The 13,837-nt window shown below is 44.3% G+C and overlaps 1 protein-coding gene across 6 annotated transcripts in view; it reads right to left on the bottom strand.

Moving 5' to 3' along the window:
• FAM193A (family with sequence similarity 193 member A) overlaps positions 1-12,895 on the bottom strand; it is a 164,376-nt gene extending 151,481 nt beyond the window's left edge. For 2 of the 6 annotated variants that reach the window (XM_039232071.1, XM_039232072.1), the window contains exon 1: positions 12,825-12,895. The gene's annotated coding sequence lies outside the window, so the exon portion shown is untranslated. Of the gene's footprint in view, positions 1-12,517; positions 12,534-12,824 lie in introns of those variants that run through there. The other 4 variants (XM_039232074.1, XM_039232075.1, XM_039232076.1 and 1 more) reach the window with 3 other exon arrangements.
• Positions 12,896-13,837: the final 942 nt, after the last annotated feature.

The following is a 13,837-nucleotide window of genomic DNA, read 5'->3' as shown; positions in this document are numbered from 1 at the left end:
TACTTTCAACAGTGGGGTTTAAAAAAAAAAAAAAAAAAAAAGAATTACATTGCAGCAAACTATTACTTAACAATTTCACTGAATTTTGGCATTAATATAAAATACTATCACACTTTAAACATAAATATTATTCAGTTTTTTGTAGGACTTCCTTCAGAAAACTAAAAATTAATCTTCCCATTCCATAGATGAGGCTGCTAAAAACAATTAAAACTAAAATTCTGGGCCACTAAATGTAATGTGATGTCCTAAACTCGGTCCTGGAATAGAAACAGAGCATTAGTGGAAAAAATGGTGAAATGAATAATAAAGGCTGTGGTCAATAATATTGTACCAATTTTATGGGGTGCCTGAGTGGCTCAGTCGGTTGAGCATTTGACTTTGGCTCAGGGTCATGATCTCGTGGCTCGTGAGTTCAACCCCCACATTGGGCTCTGTGCTGACAGCTCAGAGCCTGGAGCCTGCTTCAGATTTTGTCTCCACCTCTCTCTGCCCCTGCTCGCACAATGTCTGTGTCTCTGTCTCTCTCACAAATGTAAATAAAACTTTAAAACATTAAATTTTCTTAATATTAAAATTTTTTGGTTTTGACAAACACACCAAGGTTATATAAGATATCAACATTAGAAAAAGTTGGCTGAGGGGCGCCTGGGTGGCTTAGTCGGTGAAGCATCCGGCTTTCGCTTACGTCATGGTCTCGCAGTTCGTGGGTTCGAGCCCCGCGTCGGGCTCTGTGCTGACTGCCAGCTCAGAGCCTGTAGCCTATTTCAGAGTCTGTATCTCCCTCTCTCTCTGACCCTCCCCTGCTCATGCTGTCTCTCTCTCTCTCTCTCTCTCCTAGAAATAAATGAAAATATTTTAAAAAATTAAAAAGAAAGAAAGAAAAAGTTGGCTGAAGGGAATGTGGGAACTCTGTATAGTAACTTGGCAACTTTTCTGTAAGTCTAAAATTATTCTAAAGTAGAAAGTGGGTTTTATTTTTTTAATGTTCATTTATTCATTTTGAGAGAGAGAGAGAGAGAGAGTGTGTGTGTGTGTGTGTGTGTGTGTGCATGCACACACGAGCAGGGGAGGGGCAGAGAGAAAGAGAGAGAGAGAATCCCAGGCAGGCTCTGCACTGTCAGCACAGAGCCCAGTTAAGGGCTCGATCTCATGAACTGTGAGATCGAATGCTTAAGCAACTGAGCCACTCAGGTGCCCCTAAAATAAAAAGGTCATTAAAAGAATCCTGGGCCATAAGAAGTTAAATTCCCCAATTTCTCCTTCAGTTTCAAGATGTAACTTATATTGTACTCAAAATATTTAAGAGAAAAATGTCAGGGCGCCTGGCTGGCTCAACTGATAGAGCACACAGCTCTTGATCTTGGGGTTGTAAGTTCAAGCCCCACATTGGGTGCAGAAATTATTTAAAAATCTTAAACAGGAAAAGTCAATTTCCACAGGAAATGGGATAATCCAATGGCACATATATTATTGTAATTACTCTAAGACAGTTTAGAAACTAAAGTTGATTTCTACGGTAAATAAATAAATAAATAAATAAATAAATGCTTTGTAGGCCCATGAGACACAAATTATTTGATTCCAACTCATACTGATCAAGGTCCCTCTAAAGACAGCTTGTGTCTCCATGCTAGTGTATTCCAGCAAAGGAGTTCAGAAAGCTGGCCTCTACAGGGTCAAGAGTCCACTAAAGGACGCCTGGGTGGCTCCGTCGGTTGAGCTTCTGAATTAGGCTCAGGTCACGATCTTGCAGTCCGTGAGTTCAAGCCTCACATTGGACTCTGTGTGACAGCTTGGAGCCTGGAGCCCACTTTGGATTCTGTGTCTCCCTCTCTCTCTGTTCCTTCCCCGCTCGCATTCTGTCTCTCTCTCTCTCTCTCAAAAATAAAGATGAAAAAAAAAAGAGTCTAATAAAGAAAGCTATACAATGCGCAGAATCAACCCATACTAACACCAAATAGATACTCAACTAGTAATTAGGCTCAGGAAAAAAAGGCCTCTAGTTACTAAGTATATTTCACATACACATTATAGTTTAAGTAAAAATATGAATACAAATAATGAATGAAAATCACATAACTTTCTATAAAGGAACACACTTCAAACACAATAATATGAGCAGGTTAAAAGTAAAGAAACAGAAAGATATACCTTGCAAATAATAATGAAGAGAAAGCTGGAGTGGTTATGTTAGTATCAAACAAAAAATGAACAAGAATATAAAAGAATTCAAAAAACATTATCACCACCTGGATCTAAATAACATTCAGAGAACACTCCTCTCAATAATAGCAGAATATATATGTTGTATACACATAAGTAGTATTCACCAAGACAGACCATACAACCTTAAATTTTTTTAAGAATTAAAATCATACAGGGGCGCCTGGGTGGCTCAGTCGGCTGAGCGTCCAACTTAGGCTCAGGTCGTGATCTCATAGTAATGGGTTCCAGCCCCAGCGCTACAGAGCCTGCTTGAGATATTCTCTCTCTCTCTCTCTCTCTCTCTCTCTCTGCTCATTCCCCACATGTGGTGAGCAAGCGCTGGCTTTCTCTCTCTCTCAAAATGAATAAACTTAAAAAAAAAAAAAAAAGGAATTACAACCACACAAAGCACATTTTCTGACCATACTGGAATGAAACTAGAACTCAGTAACAGAATGATAACACGAAACATACTTCTAAATAACCTGTGAGTCCAGGAGGTTACAGCAAAAGCATGGCTTACAGGGGAGTTTATAGCACTGCATACATATATTAGAGAAAAGAAGAATGGTCTCAAATCAATAATCTAAGCTTGTATCTTAAGGAATTAGAAAAAGAAAAATCAAAATGAGCACAAAAGCAGAGAAATAAAGCGGAGTTAAAATAAATTCAAAATCAAAAACAGAAAAACGGGGATGGTGGGGGATCAAACAAAAAGCTGGTTCTTCAAAAAGATGAAAAACTTAAGGAATCTCTAGTAGAAAAAAAAGAAAGAATTCTCAATATCAAGGATGAGAAAGAGAATGTCATTGCAGACCCTCACAGACCTATTAAAAGAGTAATAAAGAAATGCTACAGGGGCACCCGGCTGGCTCAATCGATGGGGAATGCAACTCTTGATCCCAGGGCCATGAATTTGACTCATACCATGGGTGTAGAGATAACTTAAAAAATAAAATCAAGGGGTGCCTGGTTGGCTCAGTTCAGTGTCTGACTCTTGATTTCAGCTCTCTCCTCTCTCTCTGCTCCTCCCCTCACTCACTCATTTAGAAGCTGTCTCTCAAGATAAATAAACTTAAATAAAACCTTAAAAAACAAAAATAAAGGAATACTACTGACAACCCTACACATAAATTCAACAACTTAGACAAAATGAGCCAATTCTTTGAAAAGCACACACTACAATAAAGAGAAAAGAACAAGTCCTAAATTATTTTATGAGGTCAACAATATAGTAATACCAAAACCAGGCAAGAACAGTACAAGAAAACTACTGATATACATTTCATGAAAACAAATGCAATAACACTCAAAATATTAAAGTGAATCCAGCAACCAAAAAGAGTGATTTACCATGACCAAGCAGGGTTTATTCAAGGAATGCAAAACTGGTTCAACGTGTGATCTACCACATTAACATTCTAAAGAAGAGAAATACATAATCATATCAATTTGATTCAAAAAAGCATTTGAGGGGCGCCTGGGTGGCTTAGTCGGTTAAGCGTCCGACTTTCGCTTAGGTCATGATCTCACAGTTCGTGGGTTCGAGCCCCTCGTCGGGCTCTGTGCTGACTGCCAGCTCGGAGCCTGGAGCCTGTTTCAGTCTGTGACTCCCTCTCTCTCTGACCCTCCCCTGCTCACGCTGTCTCTCTCTCTCTCTCCTAGAAATAAATAAAAATATTTAAAAAAAAAAAAAAAAAGCATTTGACCAGGGTGCCTGGGTGGCTCAGTCGGTTAAGTATCCAACTTCGGCTCAGGTCATGATCTCATGGTTCGTGGGTTCAAGCCCCATGTCGGGCTCTGTGCTGACAGCTCAGAGCCTGGAGCCTGTTTGAGATTCTGTATCTCCCTCTCTTTCTGGCCCTCCCCTGCTCATGCTGTCTCTCTCTGACTCTCAAAAATAAACTTAAAAAATTAAAAATTTTTTTAAAAAAGCATTTGACAGAATTCAACATCTATTAACAAAACTCTCAGCAAACTAGAAGTAGAAAGGAATTTCCTCAACCTGATAATGGTCATCTACAAAAATCTACAGCAGACATCATACTTTATGGTGAAATACAGAATGCTTTCATCCTAAAATCAGGAACAAAGGAATTGTACAAAAGTCCTAACCAGTGCAATGAAGAAAGAAAAAGAAAGGCATACATAATGGAAAACAAGAAAGAAAAAAAAACCACTACTCAGCTACAATGACTGTCTACAAATATACCAATGAATCCACCAAAAACTCCCAGAATATGGTTTTAGCAAGATCAAAAGACAAAAGGTAAACACACACAATTTAATTACATTTCTATATACTAGTAATGAATAAATGAAACAGAAATTTTTAAAAAACACCATTTACAGAGGTTGAAAAAAATGAAATACTTATGTGTAAATCCAGCAAAACATGTACAGAATCCATCTGCCGAAAACTACAAAACACCAATGAAAGAAACCAAACATGAATTATAGGTCAATTATATCTCAATTAAAAAAAAATCAAAGATGACCAAATAGAGATGCATACTATCTTCATGGATCGGAAAATTCAACATAATAAATGTGTCAATTTCCCACCAAACTGACCTAAAGATTTAAGACTATTCCATTTAAATCCCAGAAAAATTATTTGTAAATATAGGCACACTTATTCTAAAATGTATGGAAAAGCAAAACAACTAAACAGCCAATGTATTTTTTTCCTTTCAAGTTGGAGAAATCACCTTGCTCAATTTTAAGACCTGCAGTAATGAAGACGTGGTATAGGCAATGAAACAGACCCATAACTCAATGTAACAGAACACAGAGTACAGAAAAAATCCGCACTCAAATAAGGTCAACTGATTTCTCACAAAGATGAAAAGCCAATTCAATGGAGAAAGGATATCCTTTCAACAAATAGGTTTGGAACAACCTGATATCCCTATGAAAAAAATATGAATATATATATTCGTACATATATAAACTAACTCAAAATGAATCACAGATCTAAAAGTAAAACCACGAAACTTCTGGGAGAAAGCATAGGGAAAAAAATCTTTATAACCTGAGGTTTTATAAAACAAAGAGTTCACAGATATGACAGCAAAAAGTATGATTCATAAAAGAAAAATCTGGTAAACTGAACTTCATCAAAATTATTTTTTTTTCAAGAATAAAAAGACAAGCTACAGACTATAAGAAAATGTTTGCAAATTACATATTCAACAAGGGGACTCCTCTATCAAGAATTATAAACAACTCTCAAAACTCAAAAGCAAGAAAAATACACAACCCAATTAAAAATAGTCAAAGTCTTGAATAAACACTTCACCCAAGAGGATATAAGAATGGCAAACAAACACACACGAAAGGGGTTCAATATCAGTAGTCATTAGGGAAATGCAAATTGAAACCACACCTATTAAAACGGTTAAGATAAAAACTACAGACAAGTAGTGCTAGCAAGGATGCAGAGTCACTGGAACTCTCAACATTGCTGGTGGAAAGTCAAAAAAGGTACAGCCGCTCTGAAAAAGTCTGGCAGTATCTTATAAATGTTACCAGATGACCCAGCTCCCACTTCTTAGTATTTACTATAGAAAAATGAAAATTTACTTCCATACAAAAACCTGTACACAAATGTTTTTATAGCAGCTATATTCATTTTCACCAAAACCTGGGAAGAACCTCAATGACCACCATTGGGAAAATGGATAAACTGTGGTATATCCATACAATGGAATACTACTCAGTGGTAAAAAGGAACAATTTATTATTGGTATATGCAACTAGAATGAATCTCAAAGTGATTATGCTTAGTGAAATAAACTACCCTCAAAAAGTTACAGGTTATATCATTCCATTTATATGACTCCTCCAAAAGATACAATCATAATAACAAAGTACAGGCGGCCAAAAGTTTAGGGGGTGGAAGAGAGTATGATCTCATAGGGATTACACAAAGGAGCTTTTGTGGGTAATGAAAGTGTTCTGTATCCTAACAGTGGTAGTGGTTATACTAATCTATATATGTGTTCAATCCAAAGTTCTGTACGTTTTAAAATACCAATTTTACTACATTTAAATTTTTTGATTAGCATACAATAAAACCACTTAAAAAACTGCCTGGCAGTATCTACTAAAGTCAAACTACATGTTAACGTGGCAATTTCACTCCAGATATATATGGTTATATACTCCACTACTCATGTCCACCAAAAGATATGTACAGGAATGTGGATATCAGCCATAAAACAAAATAACTTTGGGATGGCTGGCTGGGTCAGTCGGTAGAACACACGACTCTTGGGGCGCCTGGGTGGCTTAGTCGGTTAAGCGTCCGACTTTCGCTTGGGTCGTGATCTCGCGGTTCGTGGGTTCGAGCCCCGCGTCGGGCTCTGTGCTGACTGCCAGCTCAGAACCTGGAGCCTGTTTCAGTCTGTGACTCCCTCTCTTTCTGACCCTCCCCTGCTCACGCTGTCTCTCTCTCTCTCTCCTAGAAATAAATAAAACATTAAAAAAAATTAAAAAAAAAAAAAAAGAACACACGACTCTTAATCTCAAGGTCGTTAGTTCAAGCCCCGTGAGGCATATAGAGGCTAGCTGAAAAAAAAAAAAAAAGTAAATAAAATAATCTATATGTTTATCAATATTAGAATGGATAATCTGTGGTATTTTCACACAATGGAAAAAGGTGTATGCCATGAAAAAGAATAATGATGGGGCACCTGGGTGGCTCAGTTGATTAAGGATCCAACTCTTCATTTCAGCTTCAGTCATGATCCTGCAGTTTACAAGTTCAAGCCCCACACAAGGTTCTGAGCTGACAGTGCAGTCCCTGCTTGGGATTCTTTCTCTCTCTCTCTCTTTCTCTCTCTCTCTGCACCATGCCTTGCTTGTGCTCTCCCTCTCCCAAAATTAATAAACATTTAAAAATATGTATTTTTTAAAAAAGAAAACAATGATGATTTGCCATGTCAACAACACCTCAATGTTAGCCAAAGAGCACCGGCAGAGCACTCTCACGAGAAATTCAAATACAGCCCAAACGCAGGGGAACAGTGGTGGATGACCACAAAGGGCAACAAGGGGGCATTTTAGGTCACAGGGAATATTCTATATCTATATTCTAGATCTTGGTATACTGGTTACATGGGTGTGCACATGCATAAAATACTGAATTACACAGGTGCTCTCCGCAGCTGCACCAAATTGTTAATCTTAGTTAAAGCACACAAGGTTCTAGATCTTCATCTGACATACTTCCTCGGGTCACTAAGGCAAATGTGAACTAGTGAGAAAGTTATGACTGAACTTCATTTCATCATGGCAGCAATTTTTGCAACACACCCCAATGTACCTCAAGATCCATAACCATTCCATCTAACTAGGTATGGATGTGCCATAGGAAGGCCTCTAAACTTACACACAGCACCTCCTTCTTGCCACCTTTTCAGCAAGGAAAAGGATTTATGTTATTACAAATGCCCCCACACTATGACAGGTTTCTCTGATTTATTTATTTATACAGAGTGAGGAAGAGAGAGATATAAAGATATAAAGAGAGAGATATGAGAGAGGTAAAGAGAGAGGGAGAGAGAGAATGCCAAGCAGAGTCCTATGTAGGACTTAATCCCAGGACTGTGAGATCGTGACCTGGGCCAAAGTCAAGAGTAGAACGCTTAACCAACTGAGCCACCCAGGCACCCCCTGACTTTAAAATTTTAATATCACTGTTTGGAAATGTTCTTTGATCCTTACCCCCAAATGGCTTCCTTTTACAAATCTCTAACAGCATTACAAAAACAGCTCTAAATTCCTTTTTGAGCCCTCCATGAGTGTAAACTATATGTAACTTGATATGTCAATCAAGTTGAATTGGGTCAGTGATTGGGTCAATTTCCATAACAGAGGAATTCTGGTTTTTGGAAATAATATGGGTATGAATGAATTTTGCACACCCATACAGAAAACAGAATTCTGATGGTATAAATATTTTTATTTTGTACATAATACCTAAATGTTTAACTGTTAAAAGGTGGAAAAAGCCAAGATCAGTTTTATTTGAAAAAGAAAAAATGTTGGGAAGATCAGGTTGTAAAGTACCACTCATCTTTTTGCTCCATAAGTAGTACTCATTGTAGAAAAGTCTTAAAGCAGGGCGTCTGGGTGGCTCAGTTGGTTAAGCGTCCGACTTCAGCTCAGGTCAGGATCTCACGGTTTGTGGATTCGAGCCCTGCGTTGGGCTCTGTGCTGACAGCTCAGAGCCTGGAGCTTGTTTCGGATTCTGTGTCTCCCTCTCTCTCTGACCCTCCCCTGCTCATACCGTCTCTCTCTCTCAGAAATAAATTTAAAAAGAGAAAAGAAGTCTTGAAGCTTGAGGAATGTGCAAAAAGGAAAAAAGAAAGTCATCAGAATTTCCATGACAAAATATTTTTTTTCAAGTAGGCTACGTGTGGAGCCCAAAATGGGGCTTGAACTCACAAACTGTGAAATGAAGACCTGAGCTGAGTTCAAAAGTCAGATGCTTAACCAACTGAGCCACCCACGCACCCCAACCACAAAATATTTTGATGTATATCACATCAGACTTTCCTATGCAAATATATACACACAGATATTTTACAAATGTGGGTTCATACTACAAACGTTTTCTATTCTGTCTGGGAGCCTGGCTGCCTCTTGATCTCAGGGTTGTGAGTTCGAGCCCCACATTGTGTGTAGAGATTACTTAAAAAAGAGAATCTCTGGAGCACCTGGGTGGCTCAGGTCATGATCTCACAGTTCATTAGCTGGAGCCCCGCATCAGGCTCCCTGCTGTCAGTACAGAGCCTGCTTTGGATCCTCTGTCCCCTCTCTCTGCCCCTGCCCCACTTGAGCTCTCTCTCTCTCTCTCTCAAAAATAAACAAACATTAAAAAAAAAATAGAATCTTTAAAAATTATTGATGAGGGGCACCTGGGTGGCTCAATTGGTTAAGCCTCTGACTTTGGCTCAGGTCATGATCTCACAGCCTGTGAGTTCGAGCCCCGCACCAGGCTCCATGTGCTGACAGCTCAGAAGCCTGCTTCGGATTCTGTGTCTCCCTCCCTCTCTCTCTGCCCCTTCTCTGCTCACACTCACTCTCTCTCAAAAATAAATAAATGTTTCTTAAAAAAATTATTAATGAGATATAAACATTTTCTGTTTTATAAGCTTTCTTATTCACTTAATACATCATGAACATTATGAAAATTATATTTTAAAACAGAAATGCAAAACAGTGAGATATATTCATGATATCCTTCACTACCAGCTTTTCATTTCAGGGCCAACCCTTTACTGTTGTATCAGAGCAGACCACCAAAAAATGCTACTAGAACAGGGCTTGCCCAAGACCCAGCCATGCCTACTCTTCTTGACCACATACTGTTTTCCCAGTCCACAAGAGGGAAAAGCTTGATCAATAGCATCCTGTGGCAAAGTCCCTAATAAAGCCCAGCCCAGCCTCCTGGAAAATAATGACTGTGTACATACATGACACTGCATGCCACCAAGCACTATTTATTTAATTTGTACAATAACCCTAGGAGCTAAGTGCCAGATCACTCAGAACACTGAGGCGGCGGGAGGTTTGACACATTGCTTGAGGGTGCAGAGCCTATCAAGTGTGTATACCCACGTTTTGTTGTGGGCCAAAGACTCTATAAGCTACATTACATTCTCCTACTTACCCCTCAGCCCTTACTTCTGTGCAGAAGCCACCCACATGCACAAAGGCCCTCTGGGCCTGAGCAGCTGCCCTGACGAAGGTGGGCCGAGGGTGACACTCGGTGCTGTGCCCAGAACACAGGGCCCTCCTGGGCATCCAGACTGGGCTTCCTCTCCTGCTCCTTTCTCAGATGCCTTCTGCCCTGGTGACCCTACACAGAATGGACAGGATACAACCCTGGAATCAATCAGAAGCTTCTAGAAATGCAAGGCCAGTACCACTCTGCTTTTGTTGACAAACACTACTTTGGGTGTCTCTTCTGCGCCAGACAAGGTTCCCCCAAAGAGCTCACCATCTATGAGGAAATACTTCAGAGGTTTCAGAATTACAGTAAAAATGTTTGTGATCAGTTGTCAAGGACACTTTTAGCTCTGCCACTATAGGTATCTTTCACGCACTGTTATCAAATATACTTGTGGAGAAATTTTAAAACTTAAGATACCTTATTTTATTTACTTAATGATTTATTGTCAAGTTAGCTAACATAGTGTACGGTGTGCTCTTAGCTTCAGGAGTAGATTCCCGTGATTCATCACTTACATACAACACCCAGTGCTCCTCCCAGCCAGTGCCCTCCTCCGTGCCCATCTCCCACTTTCCCCTCCTGCCCGCCCCCCATTAACCCTCAGTATGTTCTCTGTATTTAAGAGTCTCTTATGGTTTCCTCTCTCTCTGTAACTTATTTGTCCTTCCCTTTCCTCTATGGTCTCCTGTTAAGTTTCTCAAATTCCACATATGAGTGAAAAAACTTAAAATACAACTTTAAAGAGAATGTTCTCAGGGTGCCAGTCACAAATCAATAGTACACAGTAAAGTAACTCTGTGTACCACAACCATTTTATTAATGAAGTGGAATGAAATAGAAAAGATCAAAGAATATCAGAACATAATTTCATAGGGGCGCCTGGGTGGCTCAGTCAGTTACGCATCTGACTCTGGCTCAGGTCCCGATCTCACCGTTGATGAGTTCCAGCCCCAGGTCGGGCTCTGTGCTGATGGCTCAGCAGGCCTGGAGCCTCCTTCTGATTCTGTGTCTCCCTCTCTCTCTCTGTCCCTCCACTGCTTGTGCTCTCTCTCTCTCTCTCTCTCAAAAACAAATAAAATGTTTAAAAAAAATATATATCATTTTGTAAAACTTCTGTTGTGTAAGAGGAAGCAGGCACTACAGGTCTTAATATATCTTATTTCTCACAGGGGATCATGGTCAAAAACCTTGACTCCTAGTTTAACAGAGGAAGGCAGTCCTGTCAAAAATAACACTAGATACATGGTTATATATGAACTTGACTATTGTGATTGAAATCATAAACTAAAAAGAGACTGTTTCAGCTAAATGTGGCAAAATAAATGGGATTTATTGAAACCTGAAACAACAGTAGCACCAAGTTGTTTTTACTGAATGGGTAGAAGTAGTATATTTTACACCAAGCGACAGCAAATATTTTCAACATTTTTGTACAGGATTTGCATAGGCAGACTTCCTACAGCAGCAGCAAACACGACCCTTAATTCACAGCTCAAAGATCCAAATGCCCAAACTTCATCCTTGATCCCAACAGTTATACCTGTTTTGTTCTCCAGGGTGCTGGAAAAGGGTAACCTCCGTAGAATAAAGTCCAGGGCTATGATCCAGGATCCCAAACAATAACTGCACTTTTTACACAACAGAGAACACTGAAAATACTTTAAACTAAAACCAAAGTACACATGCGTTACTGTATGTTCACTCAATAGCAAAAGCATGAGAAAGCCGAACCAGACGCAATCATTTATGTGCTCTCTCTACACATCATTCCAACACAATATTTAGAATCTTGCATAAAACAATTTCCGTCTCATAATTTGGCACGCAAATAGTCCTGATGTGGCTTTTTCTTTATAGCAAATGTCTTTAAAAGAACTGAATTCAACAGTTCTAAAAACCCAACTTTCGGGGCGCCCGGGTGGCTCAGTCGGTTAAGCGTCCGACTTCGGCTCAGGTCACGATCTCGCGGTTCGTGGGTTCGAGCCCCGCGTCGGGCTCTGTGCTGACAGCTCGGAGCCAGGAGCCGCTTCGGATCCTGTGACTCCCTCTCTCTCTGACCCTCCCCTGCTCACGCTGTCTCTCTCTCTCTCTCAAAAACAAATAAAACATTAAAAAAAATTTAAAAACCCAACTTTCGCAAAGTCCATCATCTTTCAGCAGCCAAGCGAGCGACTGGAAACGACCACGTCGAGGGCGAGCCCTCCTACCACCACTGTGCCTCCCAAGCGCAGCGACGGCCGCGGAACAAAGGTGCGGCAACCCACAGGCGGAGACGCGCGCCGGCCGCTTCCCCCAACGGCTCGGGGGGATCACGTCCCGACCTGCGTACGATCAGGCACCAAGCATGCGTCTGACACCAGGCCGCCAACTACCCCACAACTTCTGCCGAGGCTGGAGGCGGAGAGCCAGCAGGGGAAGACCGTCAGGGCGCCCTCAAATCGCCGCGTCGGGGCCGAAAGCAAAACTTCGCGCAGGCACTCCTCGGTCGCCACTCGCAAGGGACCGAGAAGGCAGCGCCGTGAACCCCCCGCTGAGCGCGCCTCCGAAGCGGAGCCCGCTGGTCACCTGACTCCTCTCTCTCCTGGAACCGCACACCCGCAATTTCAAGGACGGGCTCCGCGCGGGCCGCGGCGGCACCACCCCCGCGTCCGTGACAGCGGCGCGCAGGTGGGCAGCGGCACGGGCGGCGCCGCGCGCCGCACCCGGGAGACGCCGGCACCTGGCGCGGGCAGCCCGCTGGAAGCCTGTCACCGCGCTCGCCGCCCGCGGCCCCCGCCCCGGCCCGGGCCCGCTCCTTACCGCGCGCGGCCCGGCCCCCGGCGGGAGGCCCGCCCGCGTCCGCCCGCCCCGCCCCCGCCCCGCCGCCGCTTACCTCGAAGTAGCCTCCGGGGGCGGCGCCGCCCGCGCCCGCGCCCGCGCCGAGGGGCCCGTTGGCCGCCGCCGTGCCGCCCGGGGCCACCAGGCCCGCGGCCTGGGAGCCGCGCAGCGCCGCCGCCGGGCCGGCCTTGCCGCCGCCCGCGCCGCCGTTGCCCCCGCCCGAGCCGCCGCCGCCGCCCCGCTTGTTCTTCCGGCGCTTGGCCCCGCGCTTGGCGTCGGCCGGGCTCATGGCGGGCGGGCGGGGAGAGGGCGCGGAGCGGGCGCGGGGCCGCGGGCGGCGGCGGAGGGCGGGGAGGGCGGGGAGGCTGAGGCGGCGGCAGGGCGCTCCGGCCGGCCGAGGGCGGGGGGGGGCGCTACGCGGGGTCGCCTCCGGGCGGGGAGGGCCGGGCGGGCGGGAGCTGCGGGGAGGCCGCTGGGCGGGAGGAACAGCGAGTCCACCGGGCCCGGCGCCGCCGCTGACCAGAGTTAGAGTCCAATATGGCGGACACAAGGGGAAAGGGATCCCAGTTTACGTCGGGGGAGGGGGAAGGAGCGGCGGGGAGGGGGAGGGGTGTGGGCGCCCTCCCCCCCCACGCCTTACTCCGCCCTCCCGAGCGCCGCTCCCCCTCTGCCTCGCCCGCCCCCTCCCGCCGTTAACGAGCGCCGGCGCGCAGGGCACGCCGGGAGTGGGAGTCCGCGCGCCCGCGTCGCCGCCGGGGGCACACGGAAGGATGACCACGGATCCCGTCAAGCCTCGCGCGGCCGAGCGCCCGGACGCCGCGAGGGGCTGAGCCGGGGGTTGGGGGGGAGCCGGCTGCGCCGGTGACGTCACCGTCGCTGTCCGCACAGCCCGGCCACGCCCGCGCCGCTTGGCCTTCTGGGAGTTGTAGTTGAGCGGAAGGGCCGTCCCGGCGCCAGGCTCCGTCGCCCGCGGTGGACGAACTACAGGGCTGGAGGCGAGGAGTTCCGCCTCTTTGACAGGCACGCATACGCCCCGGCGTCCTGCGCACGCGCCCCGCCCCCCCCCGA

This window comes from Hyaena hyaena, unplaced genomic scaffold, assembly GCF_003009895.1.
Source record: "Hyaena hyaena isolate Hyena2069 unplaced genomic scaffold, ASM300989v1 scaffold_63, whole genome shotgun sequence".
Taxonomy (NCBI): Eukaryota; Metazoa; Chordata; class Mammalia; order Carnivora; family Hyaenidae; genus Hyaena; species Hyaena hyaena.
This window is presented reverse-complemented; position numbering and strand designations above follow the sequence as displayed.